Raw genomic sequence first — 20054 nt, 5'->3', positions numbered from 1 at the left:
ATATGAGGTACAAGGAAATGGGCAGGCTCTGGGTTTGGCGCGCGCGGGCTCTGGGTTTGGCGCGCGCGGGCTCTGGGTTTGGCGCGCGCGGGCTTTGGGTTTTGTGACCAGGAAGTTCTGCCTAGGCAAGGCCTGGGGATTTCTATGGCTTCCGACAGCCAGCAACCTTACTGTATTCATTGATTGTTTCTAATAGCTTTTTGGTGGAGTCTTTAGGGTTTTCTATATATAGCATCATGTCATCTGCAAAGAGTGATATTTTAACTTCTTCATTCCCAATTTGGATGCCTTTTATTTCTTTCTCTTGCCTGATGGCTCTGGCAAGGACTTCCAACACTATGTTGAAAAGCAGAGGTGACAGGGGACAGCCCTGTCGTGTTCCTGAACGTAGAGCAAAGGGCTTCAGTTTTTCACCATTAATTATGAGATTAGCTGAGGGCCTGTCATAGATGGCCTATATTATGTTAAGGTATTTTCCTTCTATACCTATTTTATTGAGTGTTTTAATCATAAATGGATGTTGTATCTTGTCAAATGCTTTTTCTGCATCAATTGATATAATCATATGATTTTTTGTCCTTTATTTTGTTTATGTGCTGTATCACATTGATGGATTTGCAGATGTTGAACCATCCTTGTGCCCCAGGTATGAACCCCACTTGGTCGTGATGAATAATCTTTTTAATGCATTGTTGTACTCGATTTGCTAAAATTTTGTTTAGGATTTTTACATCAGTATTCATCAGAGATATAGGTCTGTAGTTTTCTTTTTTTGTGTTGTCCTTACCAGGTTTTGGTATCAGGGTAATTTTGGCCTCATAAAATGAGTTAGGGAGTACTGACTCTTCTTCAATTTTTTGGAAGAGTTTGAGCAGGATTGGTATTAGATCCTGTTTGAAGGTTTGGTAGAATTCACTAGTGAAGCCATCTGGTCCCGGACTTTTGCTTTTGGGAAGGTTTTAGATGATTGATTCAATTTCTTTACTGGTGATTGGTCTGTTTAGATTTTCCAGTTCTTCATGGCTCAGCCTTGGATGGCTATATGTTTCTAAGAACTTGTCCATTTCTTCTAGGTTATTGAATTTGGTGGCATATAGTCCTTCATAGTATTCTTGAATGATCCTTTGTATTTGTGTGGTGTCCGTGATAACTTCCCCTTTCTCATTTCTGATTTTGTTAATTAATGTCTTCTCTCTTTTTATCTTAGTGAGTCTAGCCAAGGATTTGTCGATTTTGTTAATCTTTTCAAAGAACCAGCTTTTTGTCACATTAATTTTTCTATTGTCTTTTTGTTCTCTATTTCATTAAGCTCTGCTCTGATTTTTGTTATTTCCTTTCTTCTGCTGACCTTGGGGTTCACTTGTTCTTCTTTTTCTAGTTCTTTGAGGTGTAACATGAGGTTATTTATTTGGGATTTTTCTTGTTTCTTGAGATAGGCCTGTAATGATATAAATTTCCCTCTTAAAACTGCTTTCGCCGCATCCCAAAAATTTTGGTAGGATGTATTTTCGTTGTCATTTGTTTCTATGTATCTTTTGAGCTCTCCTCTAATTTCTTCTTTGACCCAGTCGTTCTTTAAAAGTATGTGGTTTAATCTCCATGTATTTGTGTTTTTTCCTGCTTTCTTTTCGCAGTTGATATCCAATTTCAAAGCCTTGTGATCAGAGAATATGCTTGGTATGATTTCAATCTTCTTAAATTTGCTGAGGCTGCTTTTATGCCCCAATATATTGTCTATCCTTGAGAATGTTCCATGTACACTCGAAAAGAATGTATAGTCTGATGTTTTAGGATGAAGTGCTCTATATATGTCAATGATGTCCATTTCATCTAATGTGTCATTTAGGGCGGCGATTTTGTTATTTATTTTCTGTTTGGATGATCTATCCATGGCTGTCAATGATGTATTTAAGTCCCCTAGTATAATGGTGTTTTGGTCAATTTCTCCCTTTAGTTCTGTTAGTAGTTGCTTGGTATATTTCGGTGCGCCCTGATTGGGGGCATAAATATTGATGACTGTTATGTCTTCTTGTTGTATAGTCCCCTTTACCATTATGCAATGTCCATCTGTGTCTCTTGTTATCTTTTTCACCCTGAAGTCTGTTTCATCTGATATCATTATGGCTACACCTGATTTTCTCTGGGTACCATTTGCGTGGAGTGCCAATTTCCACCCTTTCACTTTGAGTCTATGCTTGTCCTTGTAGCTGAGATGTGTCTCTTGGAGACAGCATATGGTTGGGTTTAGTTTTTTGATCCAATCTGCTACTCTGTGCCTTTTTATTGGTGAGTACAGTCCATTTACATTTAGGCTGATTATTGATATGTGAGGATTTCCTGTCATTCTATCTTTAGTTTTCTGGTAAGGCTGTGACTCCATTGTTTCTTTGCTTTTTTGTTATTGTCTATTATTTCTGTATGGTGGTATTCTATGATGTTTCCCTCTGTTTCTTTTTTTATTACTGCATATATTTCAGTTATGGATTTTTTTTTGAGTGGTTACCCTTAAGATTATGTAAAAGAAAGTTTGATATTTAGAGTATTCCATTTTCTTCAGCACGCTTACTTTCTCTATTCCCATATTCCGGTTCAGGCCTTTACGCTCCCCCTTTTAATGTTTCGGTTGCCACAAATTGTCCCTATTGATGGTGGTCGAATAGCCTCCTTTAGTATTTCTTGTAGTGCAGGTCGTGTATTAGAAAATTCCTTCAGCTTCTGTATGTCTGGAAAGGTCTTTATTCCTCCTTCATATCTAAAGGATATCTTTTCTGGATATATTATTCTTGGCTCATGATTTCTCTCTTTCAATAGTGAATATTTGGTTCCACTCCCTTCTGGCTTGTAGAGTTTCTGCTGAAAAATCTGATGATAATCTAATGGGCTTTCCTTTGTAGGTTTCCGTCTTCTTTTCCCTGGATGCCTTGAGGATTCTTGCTTTGGTGTTAATTTTAGACAGCTTCAATACAATGTGCCTTGGAGAAGGCCTGTTGGGATTGAGGTAATTAGGTGTTCTATTTGCTTCTTGGATTCGAGGATCCAGTTCTGTCCACAAATTTGGGAAGTTCTCATTAACAATTTCTTTGAGTATATTCTCTGTTCCCTTCTCTCTTTCTTCTCCTTCTGGTATGCCCATTATTCTTATATTGCTCTTTCTGATGGAGTCAGAAAGTTCTTGTAGAGTTCTTTCATTCCTTTTAAGTCTCAAGTCTCTTTCTTCTTCCATCTGTGTAATTTCCAGGTTTCTATCTTCGATGTCACTGATTCTTTCCTCCATCTGGTCAACTCTACTATCTAAGCTGGTTATTTGATTCTTAATTTCTTCTATTGAGTTCTTAATCTCCAGAAATTCCATTTGGTTCTTTTTTAAAATTTCAATCTCTTTCGTAAAATGCTCATGTTGTTCTTTGATTGCGTTTCTGAGTTCATTAAATTGCCTTTTTGTGTTTTCTTGCATCTTTTGAGGTTTTTCAGAACTGCAGTCTTGAATTCTCTATCATTTAAGTCACATATTTTCATATCTTTAACTTCCTTTTCTGTAGACTTTTCACTTTCTCTCTGAGCTGTCTTGTTACCTTGGTTATCCATGGCAATTACTGATTTATTATTTCTCTTCCTAGACATCTACAGGAGTGGCTTCTGCAACATGTTGATAGGAAGAGGTCTTTCTTCTGTTTTCCAATACTTGTTGGAAGAATGTTTTATTTTCTCTCTGACTGCAGCCTTCTTTTTTTTTCCTGTCTGACACAGTAGTGCTATATTTTCTCTGCACTTTTCCAGCTTCTCACACAATGTGGGGATTCCCTTGGAGACGGGTCTCTCCTCTGTTAACAGTTCACCTGGGTCATAGGGCACCACGTCCATGTTGGGGTGCGGAGAGCTTTTGAAGTTCCAAAGCTCTTTCTGCACCCGATTCAGAGCCCGTATGTTTCAGCAGTTCTGTTTACTCCTGCAGGGATCCGCCCAGATAGGTGGGGCCAGGGGCGGGGTGAGTTGTAAGAGGTGGCCCAGAGCAATGGTGGCGACCACCACCACAGCCGGTCCCGCTTCCACAGCTCCCTCCCCTTTGCCGGAACTATTTGGGCTGCAAATCTGTTTCTGCGGTCCACAGTTCTTAGAACAGCAAGACTCCTGTCCTTTTGATCTGACTGCTACTTTATCGCTTCTAGCACCGGGCAGGTGGGGGTGGGGCAAGCTCTGGGAGGGGAGGGAGGGGCGGCTAGCCTCAGTGCCTAAGGCTTCCGTTCTCCGCTCGGCAGTCAGGGCTTAAACCACAGTTTTCAGCCTTCTTCCCTCAGTCTTTGCTCCGAGGTGTCTGCCGGGAGTGTTGGGTTCAGCCGTGTTATATACTGCCCCCTCAGCCCTGTGGGCCGTAAGTAGAGCCTTAGCAGTCCGAGTTCTTCCCACTCCCACAGCTGCGGTAGTTCCGGGATGCAACGAGCTCGGAGCACTGAGCTAGTTCTGCGTCCTGCGCCCGCGCGGCTCCGTCCCTGCACTTCTCCCTTCCCTCCTCCACCGCTTGCATGCTTCTCCCACCTTTAGGTGAATTCAGTAGTGGGCCTCTTCGTCTTGCCTGTCTGCTGTGCAGGGAGTCCTTTGTGGAGTTATTGTTATCCAATTAGTTGTAAATTCCAGGAGAGCTTTACAGAGGCTCACCTCACGCCGCCATTTTGATCCGGAATCCTATTTTCTGTACCCTATAGTTTTGCCTTTCTAAAGTATCGTAAATGGAATCAGACATTGTGCATTCTTTTAAATCTGGTTTCTCCCCCTTAGCATAATACAGTTGAGATTCATCCATGTTGTTGCATGTATCAGTACTTTGTTCCTTTCTTTTTATGATTGAGTGGTAGTCCATTGCTTGGATGTATGTCATTCAATGACCAGCTGAAGGACATTTGTGTTGTTTTCAAGCTTTATTAATTAGTAATGATTTGTGTACAGTTTTTTGAGTGAACATACTTTTTATTTCGCTTGGATAAATGCAGAGAAAATAGTGCTGCTACCTAATTAACAATGATTTATGTACAGCCATGAATATTGTATGAATACAAATTCATTCTTAAATGGACTTTCACTGTAGCACAGAACATTATGATGTTCTAGAAGCTTACTTTCCAATTCTTCAAGCCTCCTAACTTCCCAAGACTAAATTTCATATGAAGACCTTACATCATTTTTCACTGAAAAAATTGAAATCTAATGTTGCAAAATCTATCATCTGCTCACCACAATATAAAAACCCCTTTTTTACATCTGTGCCCATTTCCTCCACTTTCCCTCCTGTTAAAAAGAAGCAGTTCCCTTTGTCTATCTTTGTTTTTATTTCTTGAATACTTATTTACACTCTCTACTTAAATTTGATTTCCACCCCCACTATCCAATTGAAACTACTTACAGCAAAAGCACCAATGTCCTTCATGTTGCTAAATTCAATGATTTTTTATTTTGTCTTCATCTGACTCTGATCTCTTGTATATTCATCACCAATTCCATTTCCTTCTGTTCTGTTTTAAAGCTTTTTGTTACAAATAGCTGGAATATTTAACAGGTTTAAATTGTATTATTTTGAGACATTTGGAAAAGTCTTAGTGTATAATGTAGTGTTTTTAATTTCAATTTCACTCTATTCTCCCCCAAACTTCTAATTTTTAAAACTATTAAATCTATGGAAAACTTTCAAGAATAGTGAAAAGAACACTCATACACCCTTCACTTTGATTCTTCAATGGTTAACATTTTGCTAAATTTGATTTATTTCTCTTTCAATCTGTCTCTGTTTATAGAGAGATCAATATTAATCTATATTTGTATATACGGTACACTTAAACATAATATTTTCTCTCTATTATATCTTACAATTTTAATAATTTAAGCTTGTATGTTTAGGTCTATGATCATTTTAAGTTAATTTTTGTGTGAGGTGGAAAGGACGGATTTTCTTTTTTTCTTACTAAGTTTCTTTTTTTTTTAATGCGCTTTTTTTTTGTTGTTGTTTTAAGAGCAATTTTAGGCTTACTCCAAAATTGAGAGGAAAGTACAGAGATTTCCCATGTACCCTCTGTCCTCACACACACACAGCCTCCCCTATTATCATCATCACTCACCAGAGTGGTACTTTTGTCACAACTGATGAACCTACGTTGACACATTATCACCCAAAGACTGTAGTTTATATTGAAGTTTGCTTTTGGCATTGTACATTTTATAGATTTGGACAAATGTATAATAACATATCCACCAATAGAATATCATACATAGTATTTTCATTGCCCTAAATATCCTCTGTGTTCTGCCTATTCATCCTCCCATCCCCTCTAACCCTTGGTGATCACTGATCTTTTTATTCTCTCCATCGTTTTGCCTTTTCCAAAATGTCATATATTTGGAATTAGAGTATGTGGCCTTTTCAGATTGGCTTTTTGCCCTTACTTAGTAATACACATTTAAGTTTCCTCTATGTCTTTTTGTGGCTTGACAGCTCATTTCTTTTTAGTGCTGGGTAATAATAGTCCATTGTCTGGATGTACCAGATTTTATTTATCCATTCTCCTACTGAAGAACATCTTGGTTCCTCCCAAGATTTGGCAATTATAAAAAAAGTTACTTAAGCATCTGTGTGCAGATTTGTGTGTGTGTGTGTGTGTGTGTGTGTACGTAGTTTTTTACTCCTTTGGGTAAATACTAAGGAGTGTGATTGCAGGATTGTATCATGAAAACTTGTTCAATTTTGTAAGAAACTACCAAACTATCTTCCAAAGTGACTGCACCATTTTGCATTCTCACCAGCAGGGTATGAGAGAGAGTTCCTGTTGCTCCACATTCTCATCAGCATTGGTGCTATCAGTGTTCTAGATTTTGGCCATTCTAATAGGTGAGTAGTGGTATGTCATTGTTTTAATTTGCATTTCCATGATGATATATTATGTGGAGCAGCTTCTCATATTTTTATTTGCCATTTGTATCTTTTTTTGGTGAGGTGTTTGTTAAGGTCCATTTTAAAATTGCATTGTTTATTTTCTTATTGTTGAGTTTAAAGAGTTCTTTTTATATTTTTGATAATGGTCTCTTGTCAGATGTGTCTTTTGCAGATATTTTCTCCCAGTCTGTGGCTTATATTTTTATTCTCATGACATTGTCTTTTGTACAGAAAAATTTTAAAATTTTAATGAAATCCAGCTTATCAAGTTTTTCTTTCATGGATTATGCCTTTGGTGTCCTGTCTAAAATGTAATCATCAAACCCAAGGTCATTTAGATTTTCTGCTATGGTTTCTTCTAGGAGTTTTATAGCTTAATGTTTTACATTTAGGTCTGTGATCCATTTTGAATTAATTTTTTGTGAAATGTGCAAAATCTGTGTTTGCATTATTTCTTACTTTTTTGCACGCGGGTATCCCATTGTTCTTGCTCTTGCATCATTTGTTCAAAAGACTATCTTGTCTTCATTGTCTTGCCTTTGCCTCTTTGTCAAAGATCAGTTGACTACATAGTTCTGGGCTCTCTATTCGGAACCACTGATCTATTTGTTTATTCTTTTGCCAATATGACACCATCTTGATTACCGTAGCTTTATAGTAGGTCTTGAAACTGGGTAGTGTCAGTCCTCCAATTTTGTTTTTCTCCTTCAATATTGTGTTGCCTATTTTGTTTCTTTCTTTCTTTTTTTTTTGCCTCTTTATATAAACTTTAAAATCAATTTATTGATATCCAAAACAATGACTTGCTATGTTTTTGATCAAGCTTGAACTGAATCTATAGCTCGATTTTGAAAGAACTCACATCTTGACAATGTTGAGTCTCCCTGTCCGTCAATATAGGTAATGTATTACAGAATTGTACACCTGAAATCTATGTAACTTTACTAACAATTGTCACCCCAATAAACTTTAATTAAAAAAAAAATCTCTCTTTTTATTTAATTATTCTGTGATTTGTTCATCAGTTTTACAGTTTTTCTCATGTAGATCTTGTACATACTTTGTTAGATTTATTGCTCTTTTATTGCTAATAAAATTAGTTTTGCATTGTATTGTAACGCAAAATTAGTATTGTGATTTTAATATCAAATTCTGCTTGTTCATTCCTGTTATATAGGAGAGTGACTGACTTTTGTATATTATCTTGTATTCCACACCCTTGCTATAATACCTTATTTGTTCCAGGGGTTTCTTTGTCAATTCTTTTGCATTTTCTACATATGTGATCATGTCATCTATGAACAAAGACAGTTTTATTTTTCCATCCCAGTCTGTGTACTTTTTATTGCCTTTTCTTGTTATTGCATTAGCTGGAACTTTATTACATCATTGAAAAGGAGTGATGAGAGTGATCCTGATCCTAGTGGGAAAGCTTTGAGTTTCTCAATATTAAGTATGATTATTAGTTGGAGGTTTTTCATAGATATTCCTTATCAAGTTGAAGGAGTTTCCCTCTATTCCAAGTTATTTAAGAGTTCTTATCATGAATGAATGTGTGTTGGATTTTTTGAAATGCCTCTTTGAATCTATTCAATGATAATGTGATTTTTCTTCTTTAGCCTGTTGATATGATGGATTGCATTTATTGATTTTTGAAAGGTGAACCAGTCTTATATCTGAGATAAATCCCACTTGGTTGTGGTGTATACTTCTTTTAGCATATTGTTAGATTCAATTGCTAATGTTTTTCTGATATTTTTTTTGCATGTATGTTCATGGGAGATATTGATCTGTAGTTTCTTTTCTTATAATTTGTCTGGTTTAGTTAACAGGGTAATGCCGACCTCATAGAATGCATTAAGAAGTATTCCCCTTGCTTGTATCCTCTGAAAGAGGCTGTAAAAAGACTGTAAAAAACATCGTCCTTAGATGTTGAGTAGAATTTACCAGTGAACCCATTTGGGCCTGGTACTTTCTTTTTTGAAAGCTCGTTAATTATTGATTTAATTTCTTTAATAGATATAGGCCTATTTAGATTATGGTTTTCATCTTATATTTCTTCTTGTGTGAATTTTGGCAGATTGTGTCTTTCAAAGAATTGGTCCATTTCATCCAGGTTATCCAATTTGTGGGGATAGAGTTATTCATATTATTCTTTCATTATCTTTTTAGTGTCCGTAGTATGTGTAGTGATGTATATGCTTTCATTTGTGATTTTAACAATTTGTGCCCTCTCTCTTTTGTTCTTAGCCCAGATAGAGGTTTATTTATTTCATTAATCTTTTCAAAGAACCAGCTTTTGCTTTCATTGATTTTTCTCTATTGATTTCTTATTTTCAATTTCATTGATTGCTGCTCTAATTTTTATTTTACCTTTTCTTCTGCTTACTTTGGCTTTACTTTGTTCTTCTATTTTCAGTTTTTTAAGGTGAAAGCTTAGATTATTGATTTTTCATTTATTTTCTTTTCTAATGTATGCATACACTGTGATAAATTTTCCTATAAGCACTGCTTTCATTATATCTCACAAGTTTTGGTAAGTTGTGTTTTTATTTTCATTTTGTTCAAAATATTTTTAAAATGTATCTTAATTTCTTCTTTGACTTGTTATTTGACATTCATTTTTGTGCACCTGGATACCTAAGTTTTCCATCACCATTTGTTGAAAGATTGTTTTTTCTCATCGAATTGTCTTATCACCTTTGTTGAAAATCACTTGACCATATTAGTGTGAGTATAATTCTGGACTCTCTATTTTGTTAGATTTTTCTATGTGTCTATATTTTTTTAAATTTTTATTTATTTTTATTTTCTTTTCCTTTCTTCATTTTTTTTTATTTTAATTTATTAGTTTCAGGTGTACAAGACAAGGTAATACTTAGACGTTCATCATTTATATCCCTCACACTGTGAACCCCCCTCCCCCCATCCACTATCCCTCCGACCTCACTCCGAGCCATCACATTATATATATAAAATTATAGTTGGCATTCATTAATGTTTAGCTTCTGGTGTACAATGCCATGATCAGGCATCCACAGTATCCCTGAGGTGGTCTCCCAAATAGGACGCATGTCCATCGGATACCCAACAAAATCTTTACAACATTATTGAATACGTTCCCCAAATTAATTTTCAAACAACCCTGAGGCCATCTTGTGGTTACCAGCTGCTTCCAATCCCTTCACCTTTCCCCTTATCCCCCCCGCCCCCAGCCCATCTAACAACTCTCGGTGTCTATCTTAATGGCAATACTGTACTGTCTTGATTAATATAGTTTTATAGTCTACATTGACTTCAATTTGCATATTGTAAGTTTCCCAACCTTGCTTTTTTTTTTAAATAAACATTTTATTTTAAAGCAGTTTTAAATTTACAGAATTATTCAAAAGCTCAGTTTCTTCTATTATTAACATCTGATATTAGTGTGGTATTTTGTCAAAATTAATGAAATAATATTGATATATAATGTTTATACTTTAATCAGATTTATTCCTTTTCCTTAATGTCTTTTTTTGTTGTTGTTATATGTATGATCTTATCCAGGATACCACATTAGATTTACTAGTCATGTCTCCTTAGGCTTTTTTAGCTATGAAAGTTTCTCAGACTTTCCTTTTTACGATGACCTTGATAGTTTTGAGGATTACTAGTCAGGTATTTTGTAGTATATGCCTTGGTTGGGAATTGTCTAACGTTTTTACCATGATTATGTTCGGCTAAATTGTTTTTAGGAGTAAAATATAGTGGTAAGATACCATTTTCATCACATGAAATGTAAGTGTTGGGCACATACTATATACACTTTGATGTACATCAAAGTTATGTCCTATCAATATGGCTTTTCATTATTGATCACCTGGCTTAAATTATGTTCCCCATTCTTAAGAGTGGATTATTTACATAAATATTTGAAATTTTTCTACACAGGAGGTACTCCCTCATTTATTTATTTATGAAATCATTTATTTATATCAGTATGAACTCATGAATATTTATTTTATATTTTGGATAATAACCAAATACTAACCTATCTTTATTGTTGCACAAATTATTCTAGCTCTGGCTATTGCGAACTCTTTCAGGTGGTTCTATACCCTTTGACATGCCCATATTGTTGGATTTCTTTGTTTTTAATGTTACTTTCTTTTAAAATTACTTATTTATTTTTTATTAATTTATTATTAAAGTAGAACTGGCATACAACATTATATTAGTTTCAGGTATACAGCATTCACCACACTAAGTCTAGAAACCATCTGTCATTATGCAAATTTATTATAATACCCCTACTCTTTTTCACTACAAGATATTCCAGGATCATATTATATATTTTTTGCCCTTTCCTAAAGTCAGCTATATGTCTAAGGAGCCCAGGTTCCTTTTTATTGGAGAACAGTATTAGAGAACAGTATTGGAAAACAGTATTAGAAATCAAGATCTGGGTGTTAAGTGTGCTTATTATTATAATGGTGTTATTGCTTCGAGGCTCTCTCACCTTCGAGGCTCTCCTAGCTCTTTGTCAAAGCTTTCCCTGAGATCACCAAACATAAATAATGTTTTGAGCTTTGTGTCTGGTAGATTGCTTTTTTTCATTTTAATTCTTTTTCTGGAGCTTTGTTCTGTTCTTTTATTTGGGGCATGTTTCTTTGTCTCTTCATTTTGGCTGTCTCCCTGTGTTTGTTTCCATGTATCAGGTAGGGATTCTATGTCTCTGGACTTAATAGATTAGCTTTGATAGTAGGTGTACTGTGGGGCCCGGTGAAACAGTCTCCCTGATCACCAGAGCCAGGTGCCCCAGGTTTGTCCCTTGTGTGGGTTGTGTGTGCCCTCCTGTTGTGATTGAGCCTTGATACTGTTTACATATCGGTGGGAGCACTTGACCCTCGGGCTCATTCATTGTGAGGACTGGCCTTGACTACAATGGAAGAACTGTGGTGCAGGGACTGACCCTACAGAGCAGCATTTGCTTTAGCAGTGCTCTAAGCCTGCCTACTCTGTCCTTTGTGTGTGTTATTGGCAGAGGCAGCTGGCTGGTGCTTGGGCTTTTAGTGCTTGGGTCCAAATCTAGCTGCTGGGAGTTCTGGCCCTGGGGCCTCCTAAGATGGGCTGCCTTCATCAAGTTCAGCCGCAGCCTGTGCCCTGCCCACGTCCAGTTAGCATGAGCTACAAGCAATCAGCCAATAGCCATCGCTGGCACTGTGCTTGGAGGTGCCTTGATAGGTCAAGCTGTGAACTAAGGCCAGTTGTTGTTACTGCTAGGCTTAAGTCTGCACAGCCAGAAGTATGGGACACACTGAAGCCAGATGCTGCTTGTTTGGGATTTGTGAACCTTTGAGAAATTTTAGAAAATTCTGTAGCATGAGCCAAGGCAGGCCCTTTGTATAGAAAAGCCACTGGAAGCCACTTGGGTATACCCAAATGTTGGGTGCGGTGGTGTCTCAGAATCACCAGGAAGGGGGTAATGAAGGGTGTTAGCCAGGCTGATGGGGACGCAGTTATGGTGAGCACCTGCATCTGCATGCCAGGAGTGGGGAGGGCTCAACAAAGAACAATGGCTTCTGCCAGCTCCTTTGTCCAGGAGAAAGCTGCTCCTCTAGCGCTTGCCTTAAAGCCAGACAATTCAGTTTCCTCTCAAATGTCTCTGGTGCCTTTCAAGTTGCTGCCCCAATGCTGGAGCTCAGAGTGAGTTAGTTCATCAGCAAGTAAGTCCATGTGTGGGCCCTTTAAGAGGAGCACCTATGACTGCAGTCATCTGCCATCTCACTCAGCCACAATCTCTGCTGCTCTTCACAACCAGAAGTTCTGGGGACTTCTCTCCTTGGCACTGGAACCCTGGGATGGGGAGTGTGGTTTGAAACCCCTCACCCCTCCAAGGGGAGTGGGAACCTCTGCAGCTGAGATGCACTCCCGATTTTTAATGGTCACATGAGGGTGTGGGACCAGCCTGTTCCTGTCTCTGCCCCTTGTACCAGTCTTGAGGTGGCTTTTTCTGTATATCCTTAGTTGTAGGGCTTCCATTCAGCTAGACTTCAGATGATTCTCAATGGTGTTTTTTTCTGTAGTTCAGTTATAATTTTGATTGTAATTTTTGGTCATGAGAGGAGGTAAGCACTCCTCCATCTTTACTGAAAATCCTCTATAGTAAGTCTTTACATAGGTTTCTGTTATTATTTTTCTTCTTTAGTATTTTACTGTCTGTTCTATGTTTTGTGGCTTTCCATCTCAGATTTAGAATCAGTTCATTGATATCAGCATTGTAACTTCCCGGGATTTTGATGGAGATATCATTGATCTTGTAGACCAAGTTAGGAAGAGTTGACGTCTTAACAATATTGAATCTTCTAATCAATAAAAATAGAATATCATTCTACTTTTTTAGATCTTTGATTTCTTTCATCAATGTTTTTCAGTTTTCACATATAAACGCTATACATAATTATTTATTTGTTTCTAAGTATAGCATTTTTTGATGCTATTGTAAATTGTACTTTTTTATAATTTCTTATTTCAATTGTTCATTGTTGATATATAAGAATGTAATTGCTTTATATATTGATCTTATAACCTATAAGTTTGCTATACTTGCTTATTAGTTCCAAGGTTTTTCTTTTCTTTTCTTTTTTTGCAGGTTCTTTGGAGTTTTCTACATAAATCATGTCATCAGTATGTTTCTTTGCAACCTATACACCTTTTATTTCTTTTTCTTGTCTTATTGGACTAGTTAAAAATTTCAGTATAATGTTGAATAGGAGTGGCATGATAGGGCATTTTTTGCTTTGTTTCCAAAGTGTCTAGTTTTTCTAGACCCTTTAAGTATAAAGCTAGCTCTTTTGTTCTTTATTGAGTTGCAGAAGTTTACTGAGGTGAAATGGGTGTAGTGTCACTTTTGTTGAATTATATCAGTTAAAGCAATGATAGAACTCAGTTCAAATAGAAGAATGAATGGCTAACTCTTACTGAGAAGAGTTTCAAAAATACGCAGCCACTTTTAATTCAACATAGTCATCTCTGAACATCAAATTGTTTATATTTCTTCCAAATGGTAAATAAACTCACTTCCTCTAAGTCCCACAAATTATTATCCTATTGTAATATTGTTTCAAAATCTAAGATCTCATTTTTCTAAATATAGTCAAAGTGTATATTAGAGTCCTTTTTTGCAATTCTTTATGCATGGTTTCTCTTCATTGTCACCTATGGAGAAGATATGAGTTGTGTGTTCCCAACATCTCACATATAATGGTGAGATAGGTGTAACATAATAGCAATAACAATCTTGTTCAAAAAGTGGGAAAACAGAAGGTATATGGCAATCTCTGATCCATAGCAAGTCTGAAATCCAGTCAGGTGTGTGTTGCCATTAAAAAAAAAAAAAAAAAAGCTCAGTAAAACTTCATAAAACTGATTATTTGTGCCTATTAACTTCTCCCTCTGAGCTCTTGGTTTTGACATTGAATTTACCTTTTCTTTCTATAGTCTATTTATTTTTGAATAGTTTTCTCAGCTATATATATATATATTTTTGCTTGTAAGAAATTAGAAGTCCAATTGCCTTTTCCATTTATAATAGCACTGTCTTTTTCAGTTTGGTGGTATAATTCTTTTCAAAGTTTTGTGTACTTCATGTGCATCAATTTACTGTTCATCCCAACAAACAACAACACCCCACTCATAAATATCTTCAAAATAGGCTCTTCTATACCTCGGGCACTATGTGATGCTGAGACAATGCCCTCAAGATCCTCAGAAGCCCAATATTCAAAAAGAGAGGGTCTATAGGGTTTGTCTAAGAAGGATTTTTGTCCTTAGAAGTCATTTTGTCTGGCTGAAAGTGTCTATGAAACGCCATTTTAAGTTTCTGAGGTCTTAAAAAAAGTTTTACACTTTCACCCTTGACTTCATTTTTACTCTCAGACCATGCTTTACTTAACAGGGACCTGAATTTGATCTTTTCTCTGAGGCTATTCCTTTCTTTTAGCAGTTTTTTAGGCTTAGAAAGACTGTCTTGAACTCTTAGTATTTCTTCCAATTATTCTAGAAAGCTTAAGGATTTCTTCCTTAGTTTGTCTCTCTTATCTTTCGTTTTGTCATAGGTAGCAAGAAGAATTTGTGCCTGCAAATCTCCTTAGCAAGATTTTTGAAATCATTAGGTTGTTTTTGTATTTTCCATATTGCTGCAGGCAACAGTTTTGCTTACTGTTCTGTCTGTATATAACTCCACTGCCCTTTTCACTGGCCTCCAATAACATTTTCCTGATTGTCCTTGAAGCCCTAATAGTCTCCCTAAGGCCATTCAAGATTTCACCAATAGTTCCTTCCAGCTCCTTCTTATCACCTAGTCGTAGCCAATGCTACATATTTTACATTTTGTTATTGTTATTATTATCACGTGTCACTTCCAGGTAACAAATTCTGTCCCATTATCTATTGCTACATAGCAAATTACCTTAAAACTTAGAAGTTTAAAGCAAGAAATGCTTTATTATATATCATGATTTTGTGAGTCAGCAATTTGAGCCAGGCCCAGCTGGCTCATACTTCTGATTAATATTCAGTAATGGCACTTGGTAGTATTCAGCCTGTGGGTGAGATGGTCTGGAGGATCAGAATGGCCTCACACATATTTCTGGTGCCTAAATGGTGGCTAGATGACTCAACTCATCTGGGATTTTTGAATATATCACATATCTCTGGCCTTTTTGGCATGGAGGTCTCAGGGTAGATGGAGTGTTTACACAGCAGCAACTCAAGGCTCACAGAGAGAGTTCCAAGAGATACGAAGTTTAAGATGCAGTTTTTTAAGGCCCTGGAATAAAAACGGACTCAGGTATGTTTCCACTATATTCTATTAGTCAAACCAATCAGAGAGCTACTCAGATTCTAGGTCAGTAATCATAGTGTCACTTCTCCATGGGAATAGTCTCAAAGAGTTTTTGGTCTTCTCTAATCTGCCCCACCTCTTGTTTCTATTTTCAATGATCTGTAACAAACGGAGACTCTCAAGGTTTGGACAAATTTTTCTTACAGCAAAAAATTGTTTGGAAAAATTGGTCCTGAAACTTGGATATCCTGAAACTTGGATATCATTTTTAGGAAGTGACTACTAATATTAGAAAAAAATCCTCTCTTTTTAGCAGTTAAACTACGCTTTTAAAATGATCTAGTTCTGTTTAGATCATGCCTTTTTTCATTGAAGAATCAGAGGCTTCAAATTAAATGTCAGTTCTATAATTTATCAGTTTTATAATCCCAGCTGAACATCTTGATTCCCTCAATTGTAAAATGGTGTGTGTGTGTGTGTGTGTGTGTGTGTGGTATACCTATGGTATCCTCATAATATGGCCTAACCTGCGGCACTTTGGGAAATGCCAAAATGAAGTGACAGTATCTACTTGGTAAAAAGCTAAAACTGAGGATATCTTGGGTAAATGAGGACCCATGTCCCTTTCTATTTCTCAATGTTTTTGTAATTATCAAACAAAGCTATATATCAATGAAGATTTAAAATTATAAAATGTGAAATAGAGACAAGGTAATGGTATTATTACTTCTGTTACCTTGGAGGATATTATTTACATTCTCTATTTAGATAGTTCTAAAAATGGTTCTAAATGTGTTTGAATCACGTTCAGTATATAACAGTTCGATATTCATTATAGTAACTCCTCAGTGATTCTAAATTATAAACTTAGGGCAGTTTTCAAACTGGTCATCCATCAAATAAAGCTATCCTTTATTTAGTATATTTAATATAATGAAAATCTTTAGCTTCGCCCATACAAAGTGAAACCATTCTAAAACACACTATTTCAGAATGATTTGTCTTAGTCCATTTCAATATTCACCCTGATTTTCTAGCCCAGGATATTATGACCAACTCTTCAGCTTTATGTTTCATGAATTCTTGTCGGACTCTAGATCTCGTGGCAGGTTACTGGTCTTGCTTTTTGATTCTGATACAAAGGAAATAGCAGTTGCGCAGCACTATCCTTGGTAATCCTGGGGTAATAGAAACCAAGAACAACGCTGAACAAAGCCTGAAATAAAATTTTCAACAAAGTAAAACTGGTCTTCAAAGACAGGCAATTTCTCCCAGGTGGGCGGTGGAGGTTCCAGATAGAAGCACAGTCACTGGCTAGAACTCAGTAATGGGAAAACTAAGGAACAAGGTCAGATCATCGTTAGAGACACTTCTGACTCAATCAACTATTCAGGGAGTAAAGACTAATCCATAACTCTTTATATTCTCATATTGTATGTGCAGGATTGGGCCTTAGTTTGATTTGTAGAGAGCTTTATTATATTAAAAAAGAAGTCACAATCTGTGTGTTCAAAAACTGTGAAATATAATAAGAAGTGTGGTTAAATTTGCCAAATGTGCAATGAAGAGAAATTAATACTTACAAAATGAAACAAAAACATTCAGGAGAAAGGGTGAGTTAGTTAGCAAGTTGGAAAGAGTTACTTTCAAGTCTAGAGCTGGGAATATGTCTGTCAGAGCACTTAGTCAGTGTTTGCACAGGCATGGAGGAGTCTCACAGAGGTAGTATTAATGGAAGCTCAGGAAATGCTGTTACATTCAAGTTCAAAATAAACATGTCAGTGATACTAGAAAACTGCTTCAAGAAAATATTTAAAAATCATAACCTAAACCGTATCCTTTCAGGGTTTGATGTACCCTTGTCATTTTAAATTTAATGCTGTAGTAGTCGAACATCATTTGTATTTTGCTTAGAAGTGTTATTTGATTTAGTGTATATTTCGCCTAGTTCTACAGTAGGCTTTTATTTTCCAGTAGAGATCAAATATTTTCTTGCAAATTACTACCAAAATATCAGTGATGCTTGATTAAGTGACATCAATCTGAATGGAGAAGTGCCAGCTTTGCACAATGTCAACGATAGACTTAATTATATCATGAATTGTGTTTCCACTGTTGTATTAAGAATGAGAATTGCAAGCACTTTCTTTGCCTCTGTTTTTTAAAGTATGGCATTGCATTTTCTTTTCAAAAGAAATGATAATTAAAGAAATATGACACTGTACATGGTTTCATGGCTATATTAAGTAGAGTCATTTGTTTTGATAAATTCTTTGCTAATCATTCTGATTATACTTATTTCATAGTGACCGTAATAAACACAAGACAGTGTTCATTGTTTTCATTTTATTGAGCTTGTTGCATTATATGGAATGAAAGACTTCTCTTTCGGCATTTTCTTGTCTTTAGATTATTTTGTATCTGCACTAAATTTGCGTATAACTGTATATTTTTATTATATAATTTATTCAACAAAGATACAATAAAAATTCAAAGCCTTCAAAAGTTTTCAAAAATGATACTTTGAAAATTCTAACCGGTAATCTTTGACATTGATAACAATCCAAAAGAACAGTATTTGTTGAGTTGATGTGATTTAATTGTGAATTAAATATATTTCATTCTTTTAATATAATGCCATTTAGCATTTAGTTCTGAGACAATACAGCAAATGTTATTGCAGTAACAATCTTTCCCTCATTGAAATTATATATGATAGTTGAATTACTGCCAGTTACAGAAGGCTTTGTGCTTTTTTTCACATTAAAAAACTTAAAGGCAAAAAATATTATTTTCTAACTACATTTAGACTATAACTTGATCATGTAGTCTTTCCACTACCTTTCAGGCCTATTACTTTTCTAAAACCTGTCTTAAAATGCTCCTAAACTAGAAAGTCCTAATTTTTTTGTTTCTTAGGTATTTATATTACGGGTTGAGATGCTTTACATTTCAAATATTGAGTTATTAATTACATAATTTAACTAAAATTATTAGTTATCATATACCTCAATAATATTTTAGATCAAACATTGGCTTTCTTGCCCATGTTGAATATTATGTACTCTTTGCTTTTCATTTAATGAACTTCATTGTTCATATTCTTACATAATATTTGTATTTTTATCTAACCTGTTTTATTTACTTTTTTATATTCTTGTAACATATATATATATTTAGTATGTTTTGACAAAATGGTTTTTACTTGCTCAATTTTAACTTTGCCCATTACATCACTTTCAATGTAGAATTAATTCTATAATTTTACAATTTGTTAAAAGATCATCTCTACAAAATTAATTTCTAAAGTAGTATGACCATTGGGACAGAGTAGTCACAGTATTTTAAAAGTACATAGGGAAAAAAGGACCATTTACCTTCTACACTACGGATATCACCTATGGAAAGTTGGGCATTTTATTTACTATGTCTGAAGTTCAGTGGAAACTAATATTTTTCTGTTTGAAAATAAGGAACTCTTCTGGGCTATGTTTTTGTTCTAAGATCTCAGATTTCCTGATTGTAGATTTCCTTCTTGGTTTGGAGCATTTAGATTTTCAATATTTCTTGATGGATTCAGGATCTTGCCTATAAGCCTTATGGTAGGTAACATTTAAAAAGTTTGGTCATCAGCCTCTCTTGATTTCTGCCCTACTTTATGTTTATTGAATGTTTACATTACATCTGATATAAAATGTTTGGGATGTGGTAAGGAATCATTCCAATAAAGAAACCAAGTGTGAGTAAGTGTGAGCAGATTGTTAAAGCAATACAAAGAGAAGAGCCTAGCTCTCTTGGGTGCTCGCTACCAAGATGACCAAGAAAAGAAGGAACCATGGTTGTGCCTAAAATAGCCAGCGCCATGTGCAGCCCATTCATTGTACAAATTGTGCCGGATGTGTGCCCAAGTACAAGGCCATTAAGAAGTTCGTCACGCAAAACGTAGTAGAGGCCGCAGCTGTTAGGGACATTTCCGAAGGGAGTGTCTTCCACGCCTATGTGCTTCCCAAGCTGTATGTGAAACTACATTACTGTGTGTGTTGTGCATTCACAGCAAGGTAGTGAGGAATCATTCCCTTGAAGTCCAGAAGGACCGAACACCCCACCCCGTTTTAGATTGCGAGCGCTGCCCCATGATCTCCACCAAAGTCCATGTAAGGAACCAACTCCTTAACGACCCAATAAATATTCTCTGGGGGAAAAATAAAATGGAAATTATGCTTTAAAAAAAAGAGCCTATGAGACACATATTGAATGAGATGCTTTGAAAGCATGTTAGCTCTATGACAGTCTCAGAAAAAAGAATTACTTTAA

Source organism: Rhinolophus hipposideros (genome assembly GCF_964194185.1).
Source record: "Rhinolophus hipposideros genome assembly, chromosome: 6".
Taxonomy (NCBI): Eukaryota; Metazoa; Chordata; class Mammalia; order Chiroptera; family Rhinolophidae; genus Rhinolophus; species Rhinolophus hipposideros.
The sequence above is the reverse complement of the archived record's forward strand: the minus strand, read 5'-3'. Positions refer to the sequence as shown.